The 12,753-nt window shown below is 33.5% G+C and overlaps 1 protein-coding gene and 1 pseudogene across 4 annotated transcripts in view; both read left to right on the forward strand.

Moving 5' to 3' along the window:
- Positions 1-12,753, forward strand: part of LOC126890486 (zinc finger protein 271-like) — a 114,806-nt gene that overhangs the window by 78,395 nt on the left and 23,658 nt on the right. The window lies entirely within an intron of this gene.
- LOC126890487 (uncharacterized) lies at positions 6,105-7,404 on the forward strand (annotated as a pseudogene).

Consider the following 12,753-nt stretch of genomic DNA (forward strand, 5'->3'; position numbering starts at 1 on the left):
CACTTCAAAAATTAATGTAATAATAACAATAATTTTAGAACTAAAACTATATTTATTACTTAATATTATACTACATAATATGTGATCTAAATTAAATTCCATCTATAAAATTACATTTTAAATGAAAATTATTAAAAATTATGCGAATTTGGGAACAATAAAATAATAGAAAAATTGGTCCACATTAAAAGAAAAAATTGTTGAAACAAATAGTTATTTATGAAACAGTTTGTGAAGTATGGTTTTTGCGCACGCACGCGATTCGTAGAGCACGAGCGCGGCGAGTGCTATATTTCGCGTAAGTGCGCAAGAAGTACTTCACGCACAGTTTCATACAATATTTTATCTACGATAAACAAATAAAAAAACTGCAACTCTTCGTCACTGGAATACATTTCTATTAAGTATACAATTTTTAGAACTTTGACATTTAAAAATTTAAACTTCTTTCAAACCATAAAACTGTCAAAACTTGTGTTGTAATTGACAATGCGAAATTTAAGGATATTTGATTATATAAAAGTGTGCCAAAAAACAGTGCGAAAAAGTAAATCCAATTTAACCTTCGGATGACCAAGCGGGGGAAATTGTGACCCCAGCGTATGTTTTTCTTTAATAAATTCAAAAGTATTTTCAATTTTTAACTCATTATTTTTTTATTTGACTTTAACATCATTCTATATATCCTCATATTTTGAAATAAAAAAAATTCCCTATATTTTACGAATAAAAAAGATATTCTGAAGTTGATGTTTAGTAAAATAGCGTCTATTATGTGTAATTCCAAGTAGTTTTACGCTAATGACGTCGACTTTGTAAAGTAACAAGATACTTACTCAACATACACACTACACATGACACTAATACTCATGTTGTGACTGGCTGAATGACATAAAGTCCATGTCATAAAAAAATTAAAAAATAAAAAAAAAACTTCATTTTTTGACATTTTTGACCTGAGGTCATTTCCCCCCCCCCCCTTGGTCATCCGTGTAACAAAAAAAGGTTGGTCATCGGAAGGTTAAAATACATTGTTACTTCACGCACACTTTAAACCCTTCACGCACTGCTATCTATAATGACATTTTTCACAAATTAAAAACTTATACATAATATGAGATACAGTAGATAAAATATATTAGGTGACATGAAATTTACACCACAGAGACTAGAGAGACAAATTCAACCCAATAAACACGCTAGTTAGGAAAATTAAGGGAACTTAATGCATATAAGTTATTATTAATGTCTTTTATCTGCTGTATGTCTTTTGGTTGGTTTCATTGGAACTTACCCCACTAAGGCAAATTTCCCCTCCCAAGGTAAATGTCCAGATCCGCCACTGGCTGCATCGCCGTATATGGCTAAACCAAACCCATTATGCACACGGATGCATCACCGTATGGAAGGGGTTAAAAAACTTTAAAGCAACAAGAATCATTTTTTTGTTATCCATAATGGATATTTTTACGATCTAGATGAGCTTTTTTTACATTGTAGAAAAATTTGATCAAATGTAAGTCAGAAAGTAAACACTTAAAAATAATTTATTCTCAAAAATGTAGCAAAAATGATCATTGTCTACCCTTGTCTACTTGCTCATTGTAACAAAAAAAAATTAAATTTTTGTTAAAGATCTCTTTTAAAAGATCTGAAAGTAGATCTACCTAATTGTAATTAGCTAGAACATATGTCAGAGACTGTTTCTGTATATTAGCAATATTAGTATTATGACAATACCCTTTTCTCCTTTTAATTAGCATAAATTCATGATATCACTATATTGTTGATGCTTGTCATTAAATAAAAGAATATAGTTTCGTTAATAGCGTTTTAGTATGTTTTAGTTTTATTTATTATTATATTCATTCTTACTCAATTTTATTACTCTTTGAATGACCCTTCAGTTTCGACGTAAAAAAATTTTCTAGTTTTATTTTTATTTTAGGCGTTTCTCAGAACGGAACGGAAATTATGAAAACTGAACTTGCATGCACTACAGAACAACAAATAAGTGTAAACACTGAAGAAAAAACATCAAACAATTCTATTTGTAAATGTAAAATTCGTTTTAAGCAAATTAAGCAGGCATGTAATATGAAACGACATTTAGAAACGCTCAGTGGAGAAACACCTTACAAGTGCGAAATTTGTTTTAAACAGTATACTCGAGCACATGGTTTGAAAATACATTTGAGGCTGCATACTGGGGAAAGGCCTTATAAATATTAAAAGGAATAAATCCCTCTCATTGGCTGTATACCATAATAAAAATTACTAAAGAAGTAAAAATCTTGCTTTGTAGATGGTATATAATTTATTAAAATTTATAAAAAAATTTTAAATAAATTATTTACCATCTATAAAGGAAGATTTTTACTTCTTTAGTAAGCCTTATAAATGTGATATTTGCTTTAAGCAATTTAAACATAAAAGTACTTTGGATGAACATACGAGAGCTCACACTGGAGAAAAGCCTTACAAGTGTGAAATTTGTTTCAAGCCGTTTAAGAGAGCATACGATTTGAAAATACATTCGAGATTGCACACTGGGGAAAGGCCTTATAAATGTGAAATTTGTTTTAAGCGGTTTAGTCAAAAAATTAATTTGAAAATACATATGAAAGGTCACACGGCGAAAAGCCTTATAAGTGTGAAATTTGTTTTTAGCAGTTTACTCAAGCACCTAATTTGAAACGTCATTTGGGAATGCACACAGGAGAAAACCCTCATCAGTGTGAAATTTGTTTAAAGCAGTTTTCGGACAAAAATCATTTGAAGACACATTTGAGATTGCACACTGGTGAAACCCCTTACAAGTGTGAAATTTGATATAAGCAGTTTACACAAACAGGTCATTTGAAAACTCATTTGAGAATACACGCTGCAGAGAATGTTAATTTTGTCTAATAATATGGAATTACTAAGTTTGAAAAGGTATCCAACACTGCATACTGGAGATTGCACATTTAACCTCTTCGCGTCGGACCGTCATACGGCAAGTCGCACGATACACGAATTCGCGCGCTTAGCGTTATCGGTTAAAATACAGTATCACACTTCAACCAATTAAAATTAATGTAAAAGTAATATTAATTTTAGAAATAAAACAATATTTATTATTTAAATATATTATTCCACATAATATGTGAGTTAAATTAAATTGTATCTATAAAATACCATTTCAAAAGGAAATTATTAAAAATTATACGAATTTGGAAACAATAAAATAAACGAAAAATTATATGGTTTCCCTACCTCCAGATTTGAATAAAAACATTTGGATCGAACAAATACACCTTAAATATGATGCATATTATAGCATGATGCACCCGTGTGCACCACCGTACGTAGCCAACAGTAGGCTAGGCAAGGGCGGATCCCGAGCCCCGGAGAATTTAAAAAAATTACTGTAATTGTTATATCCCACAGACCACTCGGTACCTCACCGTCAAAAAAGTTCATGTCCCTTTCCGAAAATCGGTCCTGGATCTACCTTTGCCACATTGAAGGGGTTAATAAACTTAAATGCAACAGAAATCATTTTTTGTTATCCATAATGGATATTTTATGATATAGATGAGCTTTTTTACATGTTAGAAACATTTGGTCAAATGTGTCCCGAATAAAGTACGTGCCTCCTAGCGGCGGGATACGGGCAACAATACATTAGCTTATAGGGCAGTCCTTACAGTAGGGATCCTGGCATATACAGAAAAATGCAGGCGGGTGTGGGGTAATACTGCACTTTGGTTGCATTGGTGGTGTATTGGCTAAACGTGCAAGGCAGGGTATGGTGCTGATAGAAAAGGCATTCAGGCATCAAATATCCAAACAATATCTTTTCAGGCCATAATAATGAAAAGACCTTCTCCAATGATATAAAAAACTTGTACTGAAATGATGGCATCTCCTGAGGTAAAATGTGCCGGAAGTAAAATGAGCCTCCGTTCGGATTTCCGGGTGATGACTATCTCAGGGGGAACACCATTTTAGGTTAGAAAAATCAGGATAGGGTCGTGGAATCTTGGTAGTCTTACAGATAAGAGTCTGGAGTTAGTGGATGCGCTCAAACGAAGGAGAGTTCAAATTGCTTGCATCCAAGAAACTAGGTGGAAAGGACAAAGAGCAAAAGAACTAGGTGAAGGATACAAATTGTGGTATGCAGGGAGTAGTAACACTAGAAATGGAGTTGGTATAATTGCTGATAGTGAAATGAAAGATAAAACGTTGTGGAAGTTGTAAGAACGAGTGATAGAATGATGTCAGTGAAATTTGTAATTGATAAAGAGGTATTGAATGTTGTGTGTATATGCTCCTCAAACAGGTCTGGGTGAGAATGAAAGAAGAGGTTTCTATGACCAATTAGGAGACATCCTAAGTGATATTCCGTCAGAAGAGGAAGTTATAATAGAAGGTGATTTCAATACACATGTGGGCCAAGCCAAGGCAGGATACGAAGCAATACATGGGGGATTAGGCTTTGGAACTACAAATGAAGCTGGAGATGATATGCTTGAATTAGCAACAGCACTAGATATGGCGATTGTTAACACATTCTTTAAAAAGAGAGAAACTCAACTTATTACGTACAAAAGTGGACAACATCAATCCCAAATAGACTATTTCAGGATAAGGAAAGAAGACATACGTTAATGCAAGGACTGCAAGGTAATAGTAAGCCCGCGCAGACTGCAGACTTTTTAGTCGGCCGATAGTTTAGTCGGCTTTTTAATCACTACAGAGAGGTATGCAGATGCGCACATTACACCGATGCATACCTCTCTGTACTGATAAGAAGCCGACTAAAAAGTCTGCAGTTTGCGCGGGCTCTTAGTGAGACAGTAAGCCAACAACAACTGCTTGTTCTGAACATCGAAGTAAAAAAGTGAAACTAAACCAAAATATCGGAGAGGACCACAAAAAATCAAGTGGTGGATACTAAAAGATGAGAAAGAACAAAGAATTCAGGGAAAGAATAGTAGAGAAAATATGTTGGAACATGAAAGGAAGCCCTACTATAATTTGGAGAAAAATGGCCAGTAGTATTAGAGAGACTGCAATTGAAGTACTGGGGAAAACGTCAGGAAAAAAGTTTGAGGATAAAGAGACTTGGTGGTCGTCAAACGAAGTTAGAGGAAAAATAAAAGAGAAGGGAAAATTATATAAAAAGTGGCAAGAAACCAGATCCAACACAAATCTTTACAACTATATGGTCGCGAAAAAGGAAGTGAAAGTAACAGTAGCAAAAGCTAAAGCAGAAGCGTATTCAAACCTATACGATCAACTTGATACCAGGGAAGGCGAAACGAAGATATATAAAATAGCCAAACAGAGAGCAAAGAAAGCAAAAGATTTTAATCAGATTAGATGTATCCGAGATGAAAATAATAAAATACTAGTTCACGAAAAGGATGTCAAAAAGAGATGGAGAAAGTACTTTGACAGCTTATTAAATGAAGAATTTGACAGACAGCCTGTGGAGTCAACGGAGACAGTAGCAGCAATGGTCACCAAAATAACAAACGAGGAAGTGGCTTAAGCGCTTCAAAAAATAAAGAAAGGAAAAGCGGTAGGACCAGATGATATTCCTGGGGAAGTATGGAAAGCATTGGAAGAGACAGGAACAAGGTGGCTAGCAGGTTTATTTAATAGAATTATGGAAGTTGGACCAATGCCAGACGAATGGAGAAGCAGTATATTAGTACCTGTCTACAAAAACAAGGGAGATATACAGCAGTGTACAAACTATAGGGCTATAAAACTGCTTAGCCACACCATGAAAATATGGGAGAGAGTAATTGATAGACGGATACGTGAAGAGACCGACATATCCGAGAATCAATTTGGCTTTATGCAGGGCAGATCAACAACAGACGCAATTTTCATTATAAGGAAGTTGATGGAAAAATACAGGAGTAAAGAAACAAACGCTCATATGGTATTCATTGATCTTGAGAAAGCATATGATACAGTTCCTCGAGAGATTCTGTGGTGGGCACTCAATAAGAAAGGAGTCTCTGGTGCATATGTAAAGATTGTGAGGGATATGTATGAGGGAGTAACGACTAGTGTTAGGACAGGTGTGGGAGAGACTGATAAATTTCATGTGAAAGTAGGATTGCACCAAGGCTCGGTGCTTAGTCCGTATTTATTCTCATTAGTTTTGGACAAGATAACAGCGAAACTACAGGGTAACATTCCATGGTGCTTAATGTATGCTGATGATATCGTGTTAGTAGGAAATAGTGAAAGAGACTTAGAACAAAAACTGGAACAGTGGAGACGAGCTCTGGAGGAAAAAGGTTTAAAACTTAGTAGGACAAAGACACAGTATTTAGAATATCCATTTAAAGATGGAGTTAATACAAATAAAATGGTATCTTTGGATGGTGAACTGATTGTAAAAAGCAATAGTTTTAAGTACCTGGGATCGGTATTACAGAGTAATGGAGAAATATATGGAGATGCATGCAGTAGAATTAGGGCTGGATGGATGAAGTGGAAGGAAGCGAGTGGTGTGTTGTGCGACAGAAAAGTTCCAATGAAGCTGAAAGGAAAATTCTATAAAACAGCCATAAGGCCGGCTATGATGTACGGAACTGAATGTTGGGCAGTGAAAAAGAAAGCGGAACAACGAATGCATGTGGCGGAGATGAGAATGCTTAGATGGATGAGTGGAGTGACAAGAAAGGATAAAATTAGAAATGAGTATATTAGGAAAGTCTAGGTGTGGCACCAATTGATGCCAAAATGAGAGAGCATAGGTTGAGATGGTTTGGTCATGTTCAACGTCGAGACGTTAATCATCCAATACGAAGAGTAGCTGAAGTGCAGATTCCTGGAAGGAGTAGGAGAGGAAGACCAAAGAAGACGTGGGGGGAGACGATTAGGCAGGACATGTTGGTAAAGGGGATTAATATTGATATGAACCGGGATAGAGTTGTGTGGAGAAATGCAATTAGGGAAGCCGACCCCGCATAGGTATAAGGCAAAGGGAATGATGAATGATGAGAAACATTTGGTCAAATCGCACTCCGACTTCGTTCCCATAACCCTAAATAAATGGAAAATCGTTTTTGTGCAAAACTGGTTCCTTTACGCGTTGTATTCATTGTGGAATAATGTCACATATATTTGTTATCTTAAAATCTAGATATTTCGCCTGTGTCGTTATTACCTTTTCCGGTTTTGGCGATTCCAGCATTAGCAAGCCTGCCACAAACAATCTTGCGTCACGCTGTGGTCGAGAGTGGATGTGTGTTAAGTACCGTGCATTTTTGAATATTGCTCTAACATGTGATAATTCATTTGTTTCTCAAGAAAAAGGACTCAAGTAAAACTTGTGTTAGTACCATGATCTGAGATAAGCCTGCTTGATACGCCCCAATCCTCGAATTTTGAATATGGTGCCTTAGCAATACCGCCTTATCATATTTTAAGGGTGAATTATAGGGTAAAGCAATGTCAATAACTAAAAATAAATACTAGCATTACATAGCTACACACATAATCAACATGAATGCAGAATTTGGTTAACTTAGATAGTGAAGTTGCAGAGAAAAAAAAATGAAGAGTTCACATAAAATCTTGCTTTTGCTCTCCTGAAAAGTTTACGATTTCGGGGTTATGGCACTAATGAAGTCGGGGTGCGAAATATAAGTCAGAAAGTAAACAGTTAAAAATTATATATTTTTAAAAATGTAGTAAACATGATAATTGTCTACCCTTAACTTGCTTATTGTAACAAAAAAATTAAATTTCTGTTAAAAGATCTAAAAGAAGCACATAATTGTAATTAGCTATAACCTATACCAGATACTGTTTTTTATAACATCTGTGCCATACCTAAACCATCATTTCTCTATATTAACAATATTAGTACTATGACAATATCCTGTCGATCGGATAGCTCAGTGCGACTAGAGGCTGACCCACGCTTCACTCCGCCGTGAGGTACGTGAGTTCAAGCCCAGCCCAGGCCATCGGAAAACAAAAAGGCTAACGAGTCAGTATAAAATTCTAAATATGAATCTGGCGCTTAGACTGGAATATGCGGGCATCTGATCGACCTATGAGGGAGCAGTACGGCAAGGGATAAGGGCTTGCGGCTCGGTGATACTCCCCCATAGATCCCTACCGAAGGGCGTTGACGCCTAAGAACGGTGTATACATACATACAATATCCTTTTCTCCTTTTAATTGGCATAAATTCATGATATCACTATTCGCGGTGTGCAAGTACTTGGAAGGGATACGAGAAACGATCGTGCGCGAATAGTGGAGAAATCTTGCAACTTTCTTAAATAATTCATATTGTCAATTGAAATTGTCAAATTGACGTATATTTCATACCTACTGTCATTGAAGAAGAAAAATTATATGTTGCTCCACAATATTGATATGATATGCAATTATTATATACAAGTAAATTTAATTAATTGTATTTTGCTTGTATACTGCGTTCCACGGTCACCGTTCAGTACAGACTCTTATGAAGAACAGTGTTGCCAAGAGATATTAATATTTATATTAAATAAATTTTAAAGCATTTTAAAAAATTGACACTGGCCCTTTTAGCATTAAGCCACATCAGGTGACTGGGTGTTAAAATGGCCAATTTCAATTTTTTGCATTTTGTTTGGTCAATATTAAATTCAAAAGAAAGCTGTACAAAAAAACAAAAATTTGACATTGGCCCTTTTAGAACCAAGCCACAGAATTATAATTAATATTCAAATGATATGTCTTTAATATCGTATAAATATCTTTCATAGTACCTATCTATGAATTATTTAAAAATAATAAAACCCACAGATTTTCAAATCAAGATGTTTTGGACTTCTGGAATATTCCATTTAGACGGACTTTAAGTTCGTCTGCTTAAAACCGGCAACACTGAGCTGCAAGGTTCCATAAGTTTTATATTGGGATATGCTGCCCACACTGAAAAGTGACTGCGGAACGCAGCATAGTACTGCATTCTAATAATTAATTTTATTTACTATACAGTGATGAGCGTACTAATAACCGGCAAAATAACGCAAAAGATGGAAAACATATTAAGTTGTGAGATAAAAAGGGATGAACCTAGTAGAGGTATTAAATTTAGCGATAGTAACTTAAAAATTGACATTATATTGATTGTTTCCCACCTTTAGATGTATCGGACGAGTTTGAGAAATGCCACTGTCACAGTGGCAGTTTTAGTTGACATACTCATCTGATACGTCTAAAGGTGGGAAACAATCAATATAATGTCAATGAATATGTTACTATCGGTAATTTTAACACCTCTACTAATTTTATTTCTTTTTATCTCACAGTTTAATATGTTTTCCATCTTTTGCGCTATTTTGCCGGTTATTAACGCGCTCATCACTGTATACAATTGTTTACCTTTAAATAACATAACCTCGATCTTACTTTTTCTTCTTATAGTTTTTTTGGGCTATGGCCTTGACAATTATCCAGCAACCAGGACTAATATAATTGGCCAATATAATTAAAAGTGCGAAAAATGTTGCCGAGCTATGAAACCAGGTATCGCTTTTCCGAACTTGCACGGTCCCAATCCAATATTGTTGATGCGAGTCAATAAAAGAATATAGTTTCGTTAATAGCGTTTTAGTATGTTTTACTTTTATTTATTATTATATCGATACATTTTTGGCAAAGTAACGTAAGTGACATTTTTGGCGAAAATCATGTTTTTCCATTAAACTAACGCTATTAGTGTTTAGAAGGTACTGCCAAAGTGTAGTAAGCCTAGAATTACTTTAAACCATTTTTTTAACTATTTTAAAAACGTATGTCTAGAATTGTTTTAATCATACCGTCAAAAGAAACGCAACTTTAGCACCATTTCCATAATAATAACGTAAGCAAACGTCGTTTACCGCCATAATAACGTAAGTACCGATCGGTTTCTGTTACTTACGTCAGATTTTCGCAGTCAGTGTTTGGCTTACGATAGTGACAGATTCGTGCTACAATCGACTAAATTATTGATTTTAGGTAAGTGTTATAACGAAAAACATGTTTTTCTAGTTATATTTCAAAAAACTCTAAAACCTTAACTAACATTGTGAACCTGTAAAACTCCTTTTCATATTTAATTTCGTTTATTTATTACAATTTATTTTGACATAACCTAAGAAAAAATTCGGTTGAATTGTTTGTTAAAAAATCTTTGTTAATTTTGATATAAAATGTAAAATGTTTCTCAAAAAATAAGTTAAAAATTGTAAAATTAGCAATTTGAACTCTTATCTCTAGAAAACGGTTAGAAATAAAGAAATATTGCTTGCATGTTTCTATTCTGATTTGCATAGAATAGTGCAGTCACTGAAGCTTTTCACCTTCGATTTCGTTGAACCTTCATCGTTTTTCATGAAAATTGGTGAGTAGTTAGAGAATACCTCAAGGAATAAAGGTGACATTATGCAAACTTGCGCCCCTGGGGGTGGATGATCCCCCTTCTCGGGGGTGAAAATTATTTTATTAAAAATAATACCATAAGTCGATAGAGGGACAAATTCTAAGACAAATTTGTTATATAACGTTATTAAAATAAATTAATGCTTTTTGAGTTATTAAATATTAAAGATTTTATTTTTTCGTAATAAAAAGCCTGCTTTAAAGCTGTTTTTCACGTATAACTCAAAAACTATAAGCTTTTACAAAAAAGTTATTATTGGCGAAATTGAGGATAATAAAAAACTAAATACACCCCTTATTTAAAGAACTAAACTAATGTTAATTCAAAGTGAGTTATGGGTAAATGAGTGTATATTATTTTCGACGAGTACTCAAATCTGAGTATTCAAGCTTAAATAACGGGAAAACGATGCACTTTATAAAATATACCTGCTAAGCACTTGTCAAAGTACTTCGCTGCAGAAGAAGTTAATAGCTTCAAAATTAAGCAAGTTATGATGAAAATAAGAGAACCCTTTCAATTTTTTTAGGAAAAAGTGAAAAATAAAACATATCTCATTTCCACAAAAATTAAAAATGTATAGTAATCCTTACAAGAATTTCTTTATGATAGTATAAATAATTATTTCAACAAGTTTGACTGGTTGAGAATGTATATTTTTGAAACAAAAGGGTAATTTAAAAAAATAAGAATTTTTAAAATGATCCAAGTTTCATTTTCTTTTGATAATAACTCTAAAAATTTTAGTTTTTTCCGTGTCAAATAGTTTACCTTTTTTACTTAATTTATTGTTGTAACGTTATTTTGTGTTTCTTATAATAAATGATTGTTTGTAATTCTTTCCAAATTATTTTAAGTGCTACAATTTCCGGCCAAAGTGACGTATATGTGTGCTTACGTTACATTTTTTATCAAGGCTCAAGATTTTAAAACCCGTAAAATAACTTAAGTATCAATTAACCGCTAAAACTATACAAAAACTTTAAAAAATATTGTTCTTTATTAAACTGTAGACCTCAAAAAACACCCTAGTAAATTTTGTATAATTTAAATAAGCTTAACGAGGTTAAATTAAAAACATGGTTTTTCTACAAAAACGTTGTTGGTGACTTACGTTACTATGCCAAAAATATATCGATATTCATTCTTACTCAATTTTATTACTCTTCGTTTTACCCTGCAGTTCCAGCATAAAAAAAAACATTTTCTAGTTTTTATTTTTATTTTAGGTATGTCTCATAGAGGAATGGAAATTACGAAAACTGAACTTGCATGCACTACAGAACAACAAATAAGTGTAAACACTGAAGAAAAAACATCAAACAATTCTATTTGTAAATGTAAAATTTGTTTTAAGCAATTTAAGCAGGCAGGTTCTTTGCAACGACATTTGAAAACACACATTGCAGAAAAGCGTTACAATTGCAAAGTTTGTTTTAAACAGTTTACTCGAGCACATGGTTTGAAAGTACATGTGAGATTACACACTGGAGAAAGGCCTTATAAATGTGAAATTTGTTTTAAACAGTTCAGTCAAAGAAGTCATTTGGAATCACATATGAAAGTTCACACTGGAGAAAAGCCTTACAGGTGTGAAATTTGTTTTAACCAGTTCACTCAAGCACATGGTTTAAAACGTCATTTGAGAATGCACACTGGAGAAAAGCCTCATAAGTGTGAAATTTGTTTAAAGCACTTTTCTCACAAATGTCATTTGAATACACATTTGAGATTGCACACTGGTGACTGGTGAAACTGCCTTGAAAGTGAAATTTGTTGTAACCAGTTTACACAAACAGGTCATTTGAAAACTCATTTGAGAATACACACTGCAGAGAATGCCAACTTTGTCTAATACTATGGAATTAAGTAGTTTGAAAAAGTGTCTAATAGTGCACACTGGAAAGTGGAAATCAACATTTACCTTTTCGTTCACGAATTAAATTTCTTTTAGCTAAAAACTTGAAAGTTACAACATAGCGAGGATGCTTTTTTGCGAATTTTTTATAGTAGTTTTATAGTTTCAAAATGCATATCGCACTATGAGTAGTGCGAAAAGTAAATGTGAAGATAATGAACGTTTTAGTTTGGCTCAAATTTTTATCTTTTTTTACATCAACCCTATTAATGGTATTGTGAATTAAAACAACACATTTAGATTGACTCATTTTAGTTAGTGTTTTTAAAATAATAACATAATACCCTGATATTGATATATTTGAAGTTAAGATAGTCTTGCACCGTAGTAATAATACACATTTTGACATATAAGATAATAATTTAATGATGATAAAAGTCAGAATCATTATTTT

Source organism: Diabrotica virgifera, chromosome 8, assembly GCF_917563875.1.
Source record: "Diabrotica virgifera virgifera chromosome 8, PGI_DIABVI_V3a".
Taxonomy (NCBI): Eukaryota; Metazoa; Arthropoda; class Insecta; order Coleoptera; family Chrysomelidae; genus Diabrotica; species Diabrotica virgifera.